The sequence below is a fragment of the Lissotriton vulgaris genome, chromosome 10 (assembly GCF_964263255.1).
Source record: "Lissotriton vulgaris chromosome 10, aLisVul1.2, whole genome shotgun sequence".
Lineage (NCBI taxonomy): Eukaryota > Metazoa > Chordata > Amphibia > Caudata > Salamandridae > Lissotriton > Lissotriton vulgaris.
In genome coordinates, this window is record NC_141698.1 from 439,936,600 (window position 1) to 439,956,776 (window position 20,177).

The window sequence follows — 20,177 nt, forward strand, 5'->3', positions numbered from 1 at the left end:
ACTAACCAGAGCGACTGCCAGTGGTTAGACAATTGCAACATTCCTCCTATCCCCACTGCGTATTTGGGTGGCTCTACCTGCACTCCCTACGCCTGCCTAAAATATAAGGGTACTGTCAACTCCAGGGGTTCTGAGCATTTATGATACCCCCAGTTCGAATTTAACCCTCAGAAATTCGCTCTCTGGTACTTCTCAGAAGTTATGTCTTTGCTCGCCGAAGTCTGATTACTTAAATCTTCCACATTCTGTACTTGGAAGGAGGTTACTGAAACTTAACATATTTGTTCACTTTTCCTTGGTCGGCGAGTGATTATTTGCATGATCTTATTTGCTAATGGAAAACCAGTGATATTAGTCCCAGGAACAAAAGTGATGGGAAATTCACCCTGTCGTCAGACTCGTTATCTTGCTGTGCGGGCACGGCATAGTAGTCATTATGACAATGGATTTACAGTCAAATCGTCCTTCCCGTTTAATGTTGTAAATATGGTATAATTGCTAGAGGCCTTTCAAGTACAATGAAATCGCTTTCAGGCTCTATCCTTCCCCTCAGTGAACTTAAGGGTGTTATTTCAAAATGTCATATTAGTACACCTTTCTTAATATCTGCTTAATGAGCAAGCGTATGCTGTTTTCGGCCAGTGACTATTTGCATTACTGTATCTGATGCTGGAAAACCCGTGATATGTGACCAAGCAAAGCGAAGGCATTATGGAAGTCACCCTGTGGTCAGGATTAATTACTTGCTGCGTGAACACAGTAGCCGTAACAATTATGACAGTGCATGTCCTGGCAAATCACTGCAAGGTCATTACCTGGAATGGTTATAGCATGGCCTGGCAGATACACCTAACAGGTAGTGGTGCTCCTATCCCTTGTAACCCTCGCCGTCTCATGTAACCCATCATGCATACTGCTGTAATTACCCACTTACGCAATGTATGTCCATGTATCGTGTGCATGTTACCTCCAAGCGCTCCCCATCCTGCCTTGGAAAGAGTAGTGCAGTCCCTGTGAAGTATTTGCCATTTATTGCAGTATTACCCTTGCACCTGTGTGTGCTACTCTTTTGTAACTTGCCCACGTCACTTTCCACTTGTAACACACTGTTTGCTACTTCTCAAATGCTGTTTGACTTTGCTACTTGCACAAGTGCCTATTTTGTTTGTTCACAATTGTCACTTTTACCTCATAAACTTAACGTGGCCGGCACTAGCGGCCCGGTATGGCCAGCGTGTGGCCAGCAATGGCAGCGGGATCCGGCCCCAACCCCGACCGGCCTCGCGTACTTGTTTGTCCAAGACAGTAATCCTTCTTAACTGACTAATTAAATCCCTACATGCTCACTTCCTGCTATCAGAAACAAAGTCTGCACATTATCACGCTGTGCCCCTTCTCTTAGTACACAGAGCTCCGGCACCTACATGTGTGGATGTACATTTCTACCCGTGGTCGCCCACGTCCGTAGCGGAATAAAATGGAATAAACGTTTGCCCTTGTATTTTGCTCGCTCCTCAAAGGCGAAGCCCCAGCGCGCCGTTCTACGGTATTTGTGCCTCATTCAAAATAACGTTTGCCCTTCTATTTTGCTCGCTCTTATTGTGGAGCGCTCTGACCCCCTCGGGTAGAGTCCATGCTATCTAAATTACACAATACAACGTAACTACATGCTCGCTTCCTGCCATTTGTCCCGTAACTACGTACTACATGCTCACTTCCTGCCATTGTCCCGGGGCCCCCCCGTAACTGGAACCCCGCCTAACCTCTGTGCTCGCTCGCACTGGCCTCTAAACCAAATGGTTTTGCTGGAGGTCGCTCCGCCTGTCCCGCGACCATTAACCACCAGCCCCCCCCCCGTGGTCGATACCACAGGGCCCCGTCAACCTGGTCATGTCCAGGGACCGGGCCGGGGGGTGGCTAATTGGAAGCCACGTACCTTTGAAACCAATGAAGGAATACGAACACGGCAAAGGGACACGATCAGCGCAGAGCCTAAGGGAATCCTGGCGTGGAAAGAGAGGTTGAGCCAGGTTGCTACGCCGCTTTATACCATAGGGGATGCCCCCATCCCCAGGTGAGCCCTCCCTATTGGCTGCTTGCGTAGGAGGTCGGCTCAGGGAGGGGGGCCGTGCTAAGGGCTCTGCTCGCCCGTCGTGTGGGACTAGGGCGCTGTCCCGCCCATGCTCCCCTGCGTGTCGCGCGGTCAGCGGCATTCCACCTCGTGGATATTTGGAGAGCCGGCAACCCAACAAACCCAGGATTCACACCACTCAGCCCAACATAATACCTGTACCAGACTCGATTTCTGGCTACTCACTCCGAAACCAATCACATGGTACAAATCAATTACAATACTCCCCAGGACCTATTCCGATCATGCTCCAGTCTTGCTTAGGCTCTGTATTCCCAGACCAGAAGGGCATGAGCGTCAGTGGAGATTCCCTGGCAGGGCGCTAAATGATGACTTGTTTGACTCAGAAATTAGCTAAGCAATTGAGGATTATTTTGATTTAAATACGGGGTCAGTAGACACATGGGTGGCTCTTTGGGAGGCCTGAAAGGCCTACATCAGGGGCATAGCCATATCAAAACACGCTGGGGTACTAAAAGCTCTGAGAAAAACTCTAGCTACTATCGAACAGCAGCTGAGAAATTTGGATTCCTCTATACATTTCTCACCAGACGCTACTGAGGGAGTAAGGCGCTGATTGGCGTTGCTGGCAGAATTTCAGGAAGCTGCAGATAGGGAATCCCACTTCCTGAGTAAATATGCAATAGCACAAAGATATGGCGATGGCGAGAGATCGGGGCGCACATTAGCACAGCTATTGAGACCCCCATACTCCACATCACAGAACTCCAGACTGACCCTGGGCATACCTTAACAGATACATCAGCTATCCGGGATGTATTTCTAGCATATTATGAAAAATTGTACACCTCGAAACTTGTGCACAACTCCACGGAGCAAGACTTTCTAACCAAGCCATTTTCCACGGACAAAATAATCAGTGCAATTGATGCTTTAAACGGTTCTACTGCTCCTGGCCTGGATGGTTTCACAGGGGACTTTTATAAACGATACAAAGATATATTAGCCCCAAAACTCCTAGAAGTCTATCAAGAATCTCTAGAACTGAATCAGTTGCCTTCTACTCTAGGAGAAGCAGTGATCGTTTTATTACCGAAACCCGGCAAAGATCCCTTGCTGTGCTGGTTGTGCAGACCTTTGGCACTATTACATTTAGATGATAAAATAATGCTACTGGACAAAATAATATCCTCAGTCCAGTCGGGGTCTGTACCCCACAGATCTGCTTCCCTAAATCTGCGCACTCTTTTTGCAGGCCTACACCGAATTAACCCAGCGACTCCGGCAGTGGCAGTACTGCTGGACGCAGAGAAAGCTTTCCACTCCCTGGAGTAGCCATTTATATGGACAGTTATGCGTAGGTTGGGCATGCCCTTTGGGTTCGTAAATCTCACTGCACTGTTGTACTCTGCCCCCACTGCCAGCCTCCACTTAAATGGCGCGCTGTCCCGCTCATTTACATTATCCCGAGGCACCAGACAGGGATGCCACCTGTCGGTATACAGCGGTTACCACCCATATTTTACAACGCAGTACCGTTACCACGCTACTTTTACCACGCAGGTCGTTACAACGAAATGCGCTGGGGGCACTCCAGGATAGTAAATACTTTAATTTACTATCCAACTCCTTTCCCTAGAGTCCACGGGGACTGGAGTTGGAATAGTAAATTAAATAATTTACTATCCAGCGCCCCTCCACGCAAGTCGTTGTAACGACTTGCGTGGTAAAAGTAGCGTGGTAACGGTACGCGTTGTAAAAGTACGCGTGGTACCGTCATACATCCCCCCCTGTCACCACTTCTTTTTATATTGGCAATAAACCCCCTTGTTCGACATTTCCAGGAGCGTCATCTACAGAGGGGGCTCTAATTTAACACTGGGCCTCTACTGGTGTCACTATACGCAGATGACGTTATATTATATGTCATGGACCCCCAAAACGAATTAGAACCACTAATCAGAGAGATCATCAGGTTTGGTATCTTCTCCGACCTTGGCATAAATTAGCACAAGTCTGTGATATTTCCCCTCACCACGGACACTGCCAGATGGGAATGCGAGTATCCACTGACCTGGTGTTCGGACTCCGTAAAGTACCTGGGGATAAGTATACACTTAAATACCACCGAAATTAAACTGTCAAACTATGGCACGGCTGTGCACACATTGGAAAAGCAAGTGGACAAGTGATCACGACTTCCAATTTTGATTGCTGGGCGAATTGCGCTGATTAAAATGATTGTCCTGCCTAAATTCTTGTATCTCTTTAACAATATACCCATCCCTTTACCAAATTGATTCTTTTAATCAATATACACCCATCTTATTCGGCTGACTTGGGGGGACAAACGACCCAGGGTTCGCTGTAAAGTTATGACACTTCCGTATCATAGAGGAGGCTGTGGAGTCCCCAATTTTCAGCTGTACTACTTGATCGCTCACTGTAGCTATGCTAACGCCTGGATTCCTTATTTATGTCCTGAGGCAGATTTGGTCCTGCCGGACACATTGAATGCGGTACTCCCCCTGGGCTACCCATGTGACACTGTAGACATTCAGACGGTCTCCAATACCAGCTGGGCCTGGCAGAAACTGGTCAGAATGCTGGGTTTGCCGGTACTATATTCCCCGAGCTTACCTATTCTGAATAAACGCTGGATACCTATTACTGGGGAAAGAAAAGTGCAGCGCACTCTCTCTCGGTTCGACATGACCACTATAGTGGATTTTTACCTTGAGAGCCAAGTTTTTTCGGCTTGTGGGGAGGCAAGATGGCCGACGCTGGATTGCTGTGAGCAGTCGCATTTTTCCCCTCTCCAGCCTTAAGATGAAGAAGCAGGATATATAGAAGTTGGAATTCGTGGATTTCCTAGTTCTTTGAATGGCACTTATTTGGCTAGTACATGACGATCCTGAGCTACTAAGGACATACTATCCAGGGTTTGTAGTAAAACAGATTTACTATTGCTACCGAGCTATTGACTGGATCAAGAGAGGCGCCAAAAGTCTGATGAGTACGCTTGGGCTCAGGATCAAAAGGAAAACCCTGATGCAGCAGGCTGAAGCACAAGCGCAAGAGATTGCAATGCCTACAATGCCTACGAGAACGACCAAAAATGAAAAACAAGAGAAGCAAGAAAATCAAAGAGAAAAAGATAAGAAGATGCCGAGTGGACCAAGTGGATCAACAGTGAATACGACGGGGGCGAGCAAAGCCACGCGTAATCCAGGTGCCAATCCGGGTGCTATCCCTAAAACAGGGTTTATGGTCGGAGGAAAAAAGAAATCTGATCAGAAAAATAGTAATCCAGCCCCTGACGAACATTCTGGTGCAGCTACTCTACGATCAACAAATCCCAGCAAACCCGGCAGACATCAAGAAAAGCAGAAAGGCAAGGATACATTGTTGCGGCAACCTACCGTTACCGAAGCCTTCTCTCCGAGACCACCCCTTCAGCGTACGGACGTCTCACAAGGTCCTAGAGGCAGACGGAGGAGCGGTAGCGGTAGCAGCAGCGGGATTAGTGGCTCGATTGGTCCCGGCGAAAGCAGCGGAAAACCGGGCGCCCAGGAGAGCGTCCCCGAGGACGCTGACGACGCCGAAGGTGAGGTTGCTAGGCAACGCCTTGATCGCGGACCCGGCAGCAAGCTAGAGCTGGGGGAAAAAGCTGCCGCTGACACGGCGGAGGCAGAGGTGCTTACACAACAAGAGAAATGGCAGCAACCAGAGAAAGAAGGGAAGACGCTGCATCCAGAAGGTAATACTGACGTCCCTGGGGCTGGAGAAACTATGAAAACTCAGGAGAGTCAAGGGCAGCCTTTGTTTGAATTCGGTAATACAGATATGCTAGGTGCCTTGATGTTGGTGGAAAATGAGATGAAACTAGCAAGTGCGGAGACCTCAAAAACATGGGGGAGCACCCTTAGCCTGGTGAGCAAAAATGGAGCTGGTGAAGGAATAGGTAAGGCCGAAGGTGGCTCTGTAGAGGGAGACTGTTTCTACTCACTGAATGAGGAGTCAGATCCTGAGCAAACGAGTATTGGAAGTTCAGAGGGGTGTTCATGCTCAGACTCGGACTCAAGTACTGATAAAGATACCACCCTAAAAAAGAAGTCCGTGAAGCTATCTAGGCAGCTCGCAGGGGGATTTGAGGGGACCCAGAAGAAGTTATTATGGGATTACTCAGCGACATCACAGTCATATCAGGAATTGGATTATAATAACCCAGATCCCCCCCCAGCAGGCTCCGGTACAACGCATCAGCTACCAGTTGAGCTCTTGTTTAATACTCTTAAGCAGATGCAAGCAGAGGCTAGAGCAGAAAGCCGTAGAGCAAGACAGGACGCTAAAAAAATTCAAAATACGATAAGGAAAATGAATAAACTGTATGATGAACTAGCTGAAAGAGTAACAGAGGCTGAAGAACACACAGGCAAGCTGGAAGATGAGATGGGCGACTTTAAATCTTTTAAGACAGATCAAGAAAAACTTTCAGAGGATTTCCAATGGAAGTTGGAAGATTTTGAAAATCGCCAAAGAAGAAACAACATTAGACTTCTGGATGTGGCAGAAGGGATTGAGGAGCAGGACACAAGGCGCTTTGTGGTGAACATGCTGTGGGATAAAGAGGTTCAGCGAGCGCATAGATATCCCTTTACATTGAAGCAGGGGGCCAGGAAAGATGGTCAGGGCGCTTTTCCTAGAGCAATCTTGGTAAATGTAGGGAACTTCTTGCTGAGGGAAGAGATTATTGCCAAAGCTAGACCCGATAGCACGAGGGTATTTGAGGGTACTTCATTCTTTGCCTGGCCCGATTTTTGCCACGTGACAGTGGAGAGAAGGTGGAGGCTCAGACAGCTGATTGCACCATTTCAGGCATTAGGGTCAGAAGCATACCTCCTTTTTCCTGCTAAATTGAAAGTTGTAACAAAAGGGAAAATAAGAATGTTCAACTCTGAAATCAAAGCACAGCAGTTTATTGAAGAACTGAAGAGCAGGAAGGGGGGTTGAGTTGCTGGTAAGGATATAATAGATGGATCTTCGTAATAAGTATATCTTTTCCAAGTGATAAGAGGAGCCATAGACTCAGCCGGTGACTAGAATAGGCTGAGAGGGGAAGCGACTGACGCAATTCAAAAGCGGCCACACATAGGTCTTTCTGACCTCTTTGCCCGTAGAGGGGGGGGGGAGCGGGGGGGGAGGGGTGGATGGGAGGGGTGGGAGCTGAGGAGATGGGAGAGAGGGGGGGAAAAAGTACAAATGTATGGTATTCACTATTTGATTCAGCACAGTTGCACATTGTACAAATTTCAGAGTATATGGTATACAAAAAGATCAGGTTTTCATATAAGGAAATTGTGGCATTATGATGACGTGTAGGATTGCCTATGTTAATATCTGTGGTCTTAATTGCGTTAACAAGAGGTTGAGGGTGGCAGCCTTGCTAAAATCTCTGAGATTGGACTTGGTATGTCTGCAAGAGACACACATTGAAGGTACAAGAGGTTATCTATTGAAACAACTTGGTTTTAGATTATTGGTCAATACTAAACAAGGGACAAAAACAAGAGGAGTAGCGGTTTTGGGTAAGACTAGGGAGATAACTGTCAAAAGAAAGAAAGAAGATCAGTGGGGAAGGTGGGTCATTCTCGAAATTTGCTTTAAAGGAAAGACCTTAACGCTGGCTTCAGTTTATGGCTCTACTGAGGATGACCCTGACGTTCTACAATATTTGGATATTGAATTAGCTCAATGGCCAGAACCTATAGTATGTTGCGGAGACTTGAACATTCATGTACCAGATAGCTCTTTTCTGCAGGCTAATGGGCAATATGGTGGCAGGAAGAAGAAAGTATATAAAGCTTTAGTAGATTTGGTTTCGCACAATTCCCTGGTAGATCCTTGGATTAAATTACAACCACAGGTAGATGGTAGCACATTTTTCTCTGCCCCACATAGGACTTTGGTTAGGTTGGATTATTTTTTAATTTCTAGAACAATACTTCAGGAAGTTCAAATGGAGAAACAACCCCGTATAGTATCAGATCACAGCCCGTTGATTCTAACCTTGAAAATGGGACAGGATCAGAATATCAGGACACAATGGACTTTTGAAAGATCACTGCTAACAGATGATGCATATAGAGGACATATGGAAAAATGGATACAATTCTATTGAAAAATTAATAGAGGATCTGCCCCTCCAGGCATCGTTTGGGACGTTTTTAAAGCAGGGGTAAGGGGGGAGACAGTTAGTTTTGTCCTAGCAAAACAGAAGAAAGAGAGGGCGAGATTGGAGGAAGTAAGATTGAGACTGATAAAGGAGGAAGAAGATCTTGCCTTGGCCTTAATACAGAATCTTCCAGTGGAATCACATCTGTTTAGAATTATATCTGTGAAAGCAGAAGCAGTAGAAGGCATTGCAGAGAAAGAGGCAAAGAATTATCTGTCTAAAAAGGAGAATGCATATGAATTAAGTGAGAGGGTAGGACACATCTTGGCTGTGCGTACGAGACAGAGAATGGCTACTTCGGATATCAAAGAAATTAAGGATTGCCAGGGTAACATGGTAAGCGAGTCGGAACAGGTTAGAGAGGTATTTAGGAAGTATTATACAACCCTCTATACCCCAGAGAAGGAAGAGAGTACTACTGATATAGAGAGGTATCTCAGGGGAATTGAGACCTATAAACTGTCTGAAGACAGAAGAGAAGAACTTGAGATGGCAATACAATTAGATGAGTTTAACACCGCATTGAATAGCCTGCCATCAGGCAAAGCTGCAGGGCCGGATCAGATCCCGGTGGAGTTTTATAAAGTATTTAAAGGTTTATTGATTAATGATATGTTTAATATTATGATTTCGGCACAAAAAGGTGATGGGGCTCCCCAATCCTGGGGAGGAGCAGACATTATTGTAATTCTAAAAAAGGGGAAGGACCCAAAAAACACAGGATCTTATAGGCCGATCACTTTGATGAACGCTGATGTCAAGGTCTATTCTAAAATATTAGCAACAAGGTTGTCAGGGGTCATTGAGAGCTTGGTAAGTCCTGTTCAACACGGATTCATACCTGGTAAAGGGACAACGCAGCACACCAGGACGGTTCTAACTATGTTCGATGCGGCAGGTAGCCTGGGAGACCCTATGGCAGCGCTTTTTTTAGACGCCGAGAAGGCATTTGATAGGGTCTCCTGGGAGTACTTATGGCAAACTATGAAGTGGTCTGGGATAGGCGAAGGGTTTATCAGGGCTATACAGGCACTATATAAGGACCCTATAGCCAGAATTAGAGTTAATCGAGGGTATTCGGCAGATGTTAATATCGGAAGGGGGACGAGACAGGGGTGCCCCTCATCCCCATTGTTGTTTGCCCTGTATTTAGAACCATTGCTCCATAGACTAGAAGGTAATCCTTTGATCACGCCAGTTAGGTTGAATGGCTGCGTAATCAAATCCCTGGCCTACGCAGACGACGTAGCAATACTTACTCCCGACCCTCATATGTCAATTGGTGAAGTTGAACGTGAAGCGGAGCTATTTGGACAAATCTCCGGTTATAGTCTTAATAAAGCAAAGACCCAGATAGTAGAGAATGTATATTCTAATTGTAATGATTCACGTGTGGTTACCTCAGCAGTTTATCTAGGGGTGGCTATCTCATCAGACCTGGATAATGTTGTGGGAAATAATATCGCCCCCCATTATCAAAGGTCAAAAATGATCTGGAAAGGCTCAATAATCTGCATTTGTCTCTGGTAGGAACTACAAATGTTATCAAAATGTTAATTCTTCCCAAGTTCCTTTATTTTTTCAGAGCTATTCCCCTTTTTTTCGAGAATAAGTGGTTTAACTCACTAGAGATTATTTTGAATAAATTTATATGGGCACAGGGTAAGACCAGAAGGGCTTATAGATTTATGGCTTTACCGAGAGAAAAAGGGGGGTGGGGAGTGCCTGATTTTAGGATGTATTATTTTGCTGCTGCCCTGCAGTACATGCAGGGGTTAATTGGGGGAGGAGGTAAGACGCAAAAAGTTACAAGTATGTCTACAGATATTTATATGGCTGTTTGGGGTGAAGAAGCAGAAAATTGCTTCTTAAACTGTACGGAGTACGGGTATTACAAAAGGACCAGATTTAAAACACTCAATGCTGCTGTGAAAATCTGGAATGCTTTTTTAAAAAAGTCAGGCCTTGGTAGATTTAATAGATATACTAGATTACACAAGAATAGGACATTGCCTGCGGCAATCTTTGCGGATAGTACAAATGCTAGTTGGGCCGAAAGGGGAATTATACAGATTGGGGATCTCAGAGGGACGGAAGAGATGTTACAGTTTACAGATCTTGTGATGAAATATAATATTGACAGGAGGTCTTTTTTTAAATACCTTGAGGTCAGGAACTTTTTGGGTAATAAACAAGGAGGTCCTGCAGGCTATCAGAGTAACAAAATTTTGGAGAAAATGCAAGTTTCTGCAGAATGTACAATTAGGAGTTTGTATGCATGTTTGGTGAAAGGGAAAGTAGATGATATGGAAAAATTTTGTAACAAATGGGTATCTAAATTGAGTATTCCAAAAGAAATATTTCAAGAGTCACTTGAGCTTGCGCGCACGGTTTTGTGTTCGGCACCTTTACAATCACAGCATTATAAAACGGTGTACTTCTTATACTTTACCCCAGCGAGAATAGCTAAATGGGGAGGTACTACGGGTATCACTTGTCCAAGGTGCAACCTCCCAGAGGCGGATATAATTCATGTCTTCGCCACCTGTCCACAATTGTATACCTTGATTGAAAATATAGAATGCTTTCTAATTAGATCATTGAAGCTACAAATAACCCTCACACCATCAATATTATTGTTGGGGATAGATCAGGATGGGGGTATAGTACAGAAAGGATTTATTTTTGTGGCTGCTGCAGTTTATAGATTGACTATAGCTAGAGCCTGGCTAGATAAAAATCCACCTATCATGCAAACTTGGTTGGCTAATTTATTAGCAGCTTATAATTTGGAAAAACCTATTTATTCCCGAAAAGGGATAAGAGGTAAAATGAGAGGATTAAAGATCTGGGAACCTATAACTAGATGGAAAGAGAATATTGGGTCTCAGTAAGATTAAGGGTTGTCTTTTTCCTTCTTTTTTTGTTGTATATATATCAAAATGAGTCGTTATTGCTGATCCTATGTTTTTCTTTACAGGTGATTAATATGAAATGCATAAATGTACTATGTGTAAACTGTGCAAAGTATGGAAATAAATTTAAAAAAAATTAAAAAAAAAAAAAAAGAGAGACAAGTTTTTTCTGTTTCTGACAGAGATAGATTTAATGAGGCCTCATTCATAGACAAATTTGTACTTACTTGCCTTCGCGCAACTCTGAGAGCTAAGATCCCTGGCTTTCCCGTCGAACCTGATCCATTAACCCCACTTTCCACAGTCCTGGATAGTACCAATGGGGACCATCTGGTTTTCAAATTATACTGGGCATGTGTCGCTATAATCCCAATACGCGATGCTAAAATACGGGCCGCTTGGGTGGCAGATTTAGAACACCCTATTACTGATGACCAATGGGCTGCATGCTTCCTACAAACCAAGAAGGTCTCCTTGAATAGCCGCCACGAGCTAATCTATTTCAAATTTCTGCGCAGAATATATATTACCCCTGAGATGACACATAAAATAGACCCAGACAGACCCCACTGTTGTTTAAAATGTAAATCCACAAAGGCAGATTTTGTACACCTCACCTGGACCTGTTGTAAAATAAACAAGTATTGGGCCGAAATCTATCGTACCCTGGGGGAAATGTTAGGCTTAGACCTCGAACCTACTCCAGAGGTTGCATTGCTGGGATATGTGACGAATATCTCGAAGTCAGTCCGGAAATTCACTGCTTTGGGGTTATTGCTGGCCAAAGGAGAGTCAGCACTCCAATGGGGGCGAAAGGGTGCCCCGACATGCAAGGAATGGCTGAGTAGTCTGGCATATTGCAACATTAACTATGATTTGTGTGCCTCCACTCTGCCTAATACATCTTGCCCGTGGGATATTTGAGGCCCTTTTAAAAAGTACATGGCAGCGACACAACCTCAGGCCACCACACAGCTGGAACGCGGACTTGTGCCTGCAGGATTTGGCTGATCAAATAGAAATTGCGCATCAGACACAGAAATGTGATGTTTAAATTGAATGTATCTTTTTCTTTTCATAATGCAGTTTGCGATACACTTGGTGTTAAGAGTGGCGAGGGTGGAGATCATGTATGTGCAACGCTGATGGTCCAGGCTGAATAACTACACACGGACATAAATGTGGTGAAATGCACGAATGGCTGTATCTTGTACTGTATTGCTACAAATACTATTGTATTGGAGCTGGAAATGTATTGTGCTAATTCTGAAACTGGTACATAAAGTTGAAAAAAAAGGGTACTAGGAGAAGACAATGGTCCACCAGTTTTTTGGTCAGTGGCCATCTGTGCCAATAAGTGTTCTGATTGCAATACAATGTCCAGTCTACAATGGTAAGCATGCTTGGGAGAGTAGATGAATAATCAAATGTTTCGGAGCGCAGGACGTGCAACATATTAGCCAGACTGCTGTTTTGGTGCCACATTAATAATGAATTTCATGTCGTTCACTGTGAGTGTTTAACAGTGAGGAAAAAGACCTATCTAGGGTAGGGCTGTGCACACTGTTAAAATGACCTTCCAATAGTGTTGGTGTCTGCATGCACAGGAGAAAATGAGTTTGTAGTGATTGTAAAACATTTCCTTGTGTAGTGTTAGGTGCATGTACACAGATTAACACTAGGAATCTGCCATCCAATAACCTTACAACCAAAACATATTGGCCATCCTGTGTTATTAGTTTTTCATGAGCCTGGATGGGCACACCGGGTCTCACCAGTATCAGACCATACCTCACATATTAGATATAGGAGGTATAGAAAAGTTTCAACTTCCAATTATTTTGTACCTTTCATCCCTACTACTTAGACAAGTGTGCCTTTTGTATAGAGGCTATCTCAATTCCATGTCTTTTCACATGGGTGTGTATTTTATACCTTTTCACTGATGTTCCCATTCCCCTCTCATTCCAGGACAAGGTTTTGTACATCTGCGCATGTGTCATAAGATAGAGGTCTGGGACAACTTTGTAGCCCCATCTTAATTTTCAAGGTACCTTTATATTTTTGATAAAAAATTGCAAAAACACAGTTGATGGACAGAATGTAGGACAATGCCATACATTCACCCCAGTACAAGGATCTGGGCCTAAATCCATCGTTTTTGTGCACTCCACACCACCCTGGGTTAGACACTGGCTATATGCAAATCAGCTCTGACCCTGTGCCTCATGGGAACAGTCCAGTCCGAACTACCAAGCCATGTCTTTCCCAGACCGGAATCAAGCATCGAAGGACCGGTTTCTGGCTATCAGCCTTCATCAGCCTGGATAGCTTGACTCCAGTGGTGTGGAGAGCCTGGGACTCACGTCTGAGTATACCCAGAACACTTGGGGTGAAAATTGCAAAAAACACAGTTGATGGACAGAATGTAGAACAATGCCATACATTCACCCCAGTACAAGGATCTGGGCCTAAATCCATCGTTTTTTTGCACTCCACAAAACCCTGGGTTAGACACTGGCTATATGCAAATCAGCTCTGACCCTGTGCCTCATGGGAACAGTCCAGTCCGAACTACCAAGCCATGTCTTTCCCAGACCGGAATCAAGCATCCAAGGACCGGTTTCTGGCTATCAGCCTTCATCGATTTACAAAAGGGGGTGGTGATGAACAGAGTGTCTGAATTGAGCAGACCACTCTTACCCAGTCCAAAGATCAGGGCTTGATCCATCACCGTTATTTATCTCACTGCCCCATCCCAGCTCAGAACCTGGCTATATGCAAATCAGTCTGTCCCTGGCCCAGTGCATCATGGGAACAGGGCACACTAAACTACCAAGCCAATTCTTTACCAGAAAGGAGACAAGCTACCGGGGACCGGTTTCTGGCATTTCAGCCTCTTCGGCCCGGCTTGCTTGAATCCTGATGGAGCAGTGAGAAAGGGACTCATGTCTGAGTATACCCTGCCACACCTATAGTGGCCAAAATCGATTTACAAAAAGGGGTGGTGATGAACAGAGTGTCTGGATTGAGCAGACCACTCTTACCCAGTCCAAAGATCAGGGCTTGATCCATCACCGTTATTTATCTCACTGCCCCATCCCAGCTCAGAACCTGGCTATATGCAAATCAGTCTGTCCCTGGCCCAGTGCATCATGGGAACAGGGCAGACTAAACTACCAAGCCAATTCTTTACCAGAAAGGAGACAAGCTACCGGGGACCGGTTTCTGGCATTTCAGCCTCTTCGGCCCGGCTTGCTTGAATCCTGATGGAGCAGTGAGAACGGGACTCATGTCTGAGTATACCCTGCCACACCTATAGTGGCCAAAATCGATTTACAAAAGGGGGTGGTGATGAACAGAGTTTCTGAATTGAGCAGACCACTCTTACCCAGTCCAAAGATCAGGGCTTGATCCATCACCGTTATTTATCTCACTGCCCCATCCCAGCTCAGAACCTGGCTATATGCAAATCAGTCTGTCCCTGGCCCAGTGCATCATGGGAACAGGGCAGACTAAACTACCAAGCCAATTCTTTACCAGAAAGGAGACAAGCTACCGGGGACCGGTTTCTGGCATTTCAGCCTCTTCGGCCCGGCTTGCTTGAATCCTGATGGAGCAGTGAGAAAGGGACTCATGTCTGAGTATACCCTGCCACACCTATAGTGGCCAAAATCGATTTACAAAAGGGGGTGGTGATGAACAGAGTGTCTGAATTGAGCAGACCACTCTTACCCAGTCCAAAGATCAGGGCTTGATCCATCACCGTTATTTATCTCACTGCCCCATCCCAGCTCAGAACCTGGCTATATGCAAATCAGTCTGTCCCTGGCCCAGTGCATCATGGGAACAGGGCAGACTAAACTACCAAGCCAATTCTTTACCAGAAAGGAGACAAGCTACCGGGGACCGGTTTCTGGCATTTCAGCCTCTTCGGCCCGGCTTGCTTGAATCCTGATGGAGCAGTGAGAAAGGGACTCATGTCTGAGTATACCCTGCCACACCTATAGTGGCCAAAATCGATTTACAAAAGGGGGTGGTGATGAACAGAGTGTCTGAATTGAGCAGACCACTCTTACCCAGTCCAAAGATCAGGGCTTGATCCATCACCGTTATTTATCTCACTGCCCCATCCCAGCTCAGAACCTGGCTATATGCAAATCAGTCTGTCCCTGGCCCAGTGCATCATGGGAACAGGGCAGACTAAACTACCAAGCCAATTCTTTACCAGAAAGGAGACAAGCTACCGGGGACCGGTTTCTGGCATTTCAGCCTCTTCGGCCCGGCTTGCTTGAATCCTGATGGAGCAGTGAGAAAGGGACTCATGTGTCAGTATACCCTGCCACACCTATAGTGGCCAAAATCGATTTACAAAAGGGGGTGGTGATGAACAGAGTGTCTGAATTGAGCAGACCACTCTTACCCAGTCCAAAGATCAGGGCTTGATCCATCACCGTTATTTATCTCACTGCCCCATCCCAGCTCAGAACCTGGCTATATGCAAATCAGTCTGTCCCTGGCCCAGTGCATCATGGGAACAGGGCAGACTAAACTACCAAGCCAATTCTTTACCAGAAAGGAGACAAGCTACCGGGGACCGGTTTCTGGCATTTCAGCCTCTTCGGCCCGGCTTGCTTGAATCCTGATGGAGCAGTGAGAAAGGGACTCATGTCTGAGTATACCCTGCCACACCTATAGTGGCCAAAATCGATTTACAAAAGGGGGTGGTGATGAACAGAGTGTCTGAATTGAGCAGACCACTCTTACCCAGTCCAAAGATCAGGGCTTGATCCATCACCGTTATTTATCTCACTGCCCCATCCCAGCTCAGAACCTGGCTATATGCAAATCAGTCTGTCCCTGGCCCAGTGCATCATGGGAACAGGGCAGACTAAACTACCAAGCCAATTCTTTACCAGAAAGGAGACAAGCTACCGGGGACCGGTTTCTGGCATTTCAGCCTCTTCGGCCCGGCTTGCTTGAATCCTGATGGAGCAGTGAGAAAGGGACTCATGTCTGAGTATACCCTGCCACACCTATAGTGGCCAAAATCGATTTACAAAAGGGGGTGGTGATGAACAGAGTGTCTGAATTGAGCAGACCACTCTTACCCAGTCCAAAGATCAGGGCTTGATCCATCACCGTTATTTATCTCACTGCCCCATCCCAGCTCAGAACCTGGCTATATGCAAATCAGTCTGTCCCTGGCCCAGTGCATCATGGGAACAGGGCAGACTAAACTACCAAGCCAATTCTTTACCAGAAAGGAGACAAGCTACCGGGGACCGGTTTCTGGCATTTCAGCCTCTTCGGCCCGGCTTGCTTGAATCCTGATGGAGCAGTGAGAAAGGGACTCATGTCTGAGTATACCCTGCCACACCTATAGTGGCCAAAATCGATTTACAAAAGGGGGTGGTGATGAACAGAGTGTCTGAATTGAGCAGACCACTCTTACCCAGTCCAAAGATCAGGGCTTGATCCATCACCGTTATTTATCTCACTGCCCCATCCCAGCTCAGAACCTGGCTATATGCAAATCAGTCTGTCCCTGGCCCAGTGCATCATGGGAACAGGGCAGACTAAACTACCAAGCCAATTCTTTACCAGAAAGGAGACAAGCTACCGGGGACCGGTTTCTGGCATTTCAGCCTCTTCGGCCCGGCTTGCTTGAATCCTGATGGAGCAGTGAGAAAGGGACTCATGTCTGAGTATACCCTGCCACACCTATAGTGGCCAAAATCGATTTACAAAAGGGGGTGGTGATGAACAGAGTGTCTGAATTGAGCAGACCACTCTTACCCAGTCCAAAGATCAGGGCTTGATCCATCACCGTTATTTATCTCACTGCCCCATCCCAGCTCAGAACCTGGCTATATGCAAATCAGTCTGTCCCTGGCCCAGTGCATCATGGGAACAGGGCAGACTAAACTACCAAGCCAATTCTTTACCAGAAAGGAGACAAGCTATCGGGGACCGGTTTCTGGCATTTCAGCCTCTTCGGCCCGGCTTGCTTGAATCCTGATGGAGCAGTGAGAAAGGGACTCATGTCTGAGTATACCCTGCCACACCTATAGTGGCCAAAATCGATTTACAAAAGGGGGTGGTGATGAACAGAGTGTCTGAATTGAGCAGACCACTCTTACCCAGTCCAAAGATCAGGGCTTGATCCATCACCGTTATTTATCTCACTGCCCCATCCCAGCTCAGAACCTGGCTATATGCAAATCAGTCTGTCCCTGGCCCAGTGCATCATGGGAACAGGGCAGACTAAACTACCAAGCCAATTCTTTACCAGAAAGGAGACAAGCTACCGGGGACCGGTTTCTGGCATTTCAGCCTCTTCGGCCCGGCTTGCTTGAATCCTGATGGAGCAGTGAGAAAGGGACTCATGTCTGAGTATACCCTGCCACACCTATAGTGGCCAAAATCGATTTACAAAAGGGGGTGGTGATGAACAGAGTGTCTGAATTGAGCAGACCACTCATACCCAGTCCAAAGATCAGGGCTTGATCCATCACCGTTATGGGACAGGAACAGACTAATTTGCATACAGTCAGGTTCTGAAACTGGGATGGTGCAGTGAGCTAAAAAACGGTGTTGGATCTAGCCCTGATCTCTTGACTGGGTGAGAGTATTCTGTTTAATTCAGAGACTCTGTCCCTCACCACCCCTTGTTGTAAATATTTTTGTCCACCCTAAGCGTGGAAGGGTATACTCAGATGTGAGTCCCTTGCTCATTGCACCATCAGGATTCAAGCAAGCCGGGCCGAAGAGGCTGAAATGCCAGAAACCGGTCCCCGGTAGCTTGTTTCCTTCCCAGTGTAAGAATTGGCTTTTGTAGTTTGGTTTGCCCTGTTCCCATCATGCACTGGGACAGGAACAGACTAATTTGCATACAGTCAGGTTCTGAAACTGGGATGGTGCAGTGAGCTAAAAAACGGTGTTGGATCTAGCCCTGATCTCTTGACTGGGTGAGAGTATTCTGTTTAATTCAGAGACTCTGTCCCTCACCACCCCTTGTTGTAAATATTTTTGTCCACCCTAAGCGTGGAAGGGTATACTCAGATGTGAGTCCCTTGCTCATTGCACCATCAGGATTCAAGCAAGCCGGGCCGAAGAGGCTGAAATGCCAGAAACCGGTCCCCGGTAGCTTGTTTCCTTCCCAGTGTAAGAATTGGCTTTTGTAGTTTGGTTTGCCCTGTTCCCATCATGCACTGGGACAGGAACAGACTAATTTGCATACAGTCAGGTTCTGAAACTGGGATGGTGCAGTGAGCTAAAAAACGGTGTTGGATCTAGCCCTGATCTCTTGACTGGGTGAGAGTATTCTGTTTAATTCAGAGACTCTGTCCCTCACCACCCCTTGTTGTAAATATTTTTGTCCACCCTAAGCGTGGAAGGGTATACTCAGATGTGAGTCCCTTGCTCATTGCACCATCAGGATTCAAGCAAGCCGGGCCGAAGAGTCTGAAATGCCAGAAACCGGTCCCCGGTAGCTTGTTTCCTTCCCAGTGTAAGAATTGGCTTTTGTAGTTTGGTTTGCCCTGTTCCCATCATGCACTGGGACAGGAACAGACTAATTTGCATACAGTCAGGTTCTGAAACTGGGATGGTGCAGTGAGCTAAAAAACGGTGTTGGATCTAGCCCTGATCTCTTGACTGGGTGAGAGTATTCTGTTTAATTCAGAGACTCTGTCCCTCACCACCCCTTGTTGTAAATATTTTTGTCCACCCTAAGCGTGGAAGGGTATACTCAGATGTGAGTCCCTTGCTCATTGCACCATCAGGATTCAAGCAAGCCGGGCCGAAGAGGCTGAAATGCCAGAAACCGGTCCCCGGTAGCTTGTTTCCTTCCCAGTGTAAGAATTGGCTTTTGTAGTTTGGTTTGCCCTGTTCCCATCATGCACTGGGACAGGAACAGACTAATTTGCATACAGTCAGGTTCTGAAACTGGGATGGTGCAGTGAGCTAAAAAACGGTGTTGGATCTAGCCCTGATCTCTTGACTGGGTGAGAGTATTCTGTTTAATTCAGAGACTCTGTCCCTCACCACCCCTTGTTGTAAATATTTTTGTCCACCCTAAGCGTGGAAGGGTATACTCAGATGTGAGTCCCTTGCTCATTGCACCATCAGGATTCAAGCAAGCCGGGCCGAAGAGGCTGAAATGCCAGAAACCGGTCCCCGGTAGCTTGTTTCCTTCCCAGTGTAAGAATTGGCTTTTGTAGTTTGGTTTGCCCTGTTCCCATCATGCACTGGGACAGGAACAGACTAATTTGCATACAGTCAGGTTCTGAAACTGGGATGGTGCAGTGAGCTAAAAAACGGTGTTGGATCTAGCCCTGATCTCTTGACTGGGTGAGAGTATTCTGTTTAATTCAGAGACTCTGTCCCTCACCACCCCTTGTTGTAAATATCAGCCTTCATCAGCCTGGATAGCTTGACTCCAGTGACAGTGCTGAGGAATCTCTTCATATGCATGTCCTTTTGGTTTGTACCTGCATGTTTCCACAAGAATGAAACATAATAACATTTAGTAGGTAATTACAAAATCAATAATAAACCCTCTCCAAGCATGTGTATGCCAACTGCAAACATCCAAAACTGACATTAAGTCTGGCATCAAATGTCAAGCAACTCATGACCACTCTCAGAACTAGAAATACATGTAAAAGGGCAGTGGGTGTCCAACAAGTGTGCTGAGAGGTTCCAGTAGCCATCTCCTTTGTCATTGCTGTATTGTCTGCCATATCCCTCAGTTGCCTCACAGCTGCCATGTGTAATTGTATGCAGCTGCAGTGTTCTTGATTTAATCATGATCATGTGCCAGGGTAGTAACCCCACATTATTCCAACACTCTAGTTTTAGGGCTGTTTGTATTGTGACTGGGTCTGAAGAAAGTAAACATATCTGTCCTGCTGTCTTTGGTATATGTTCT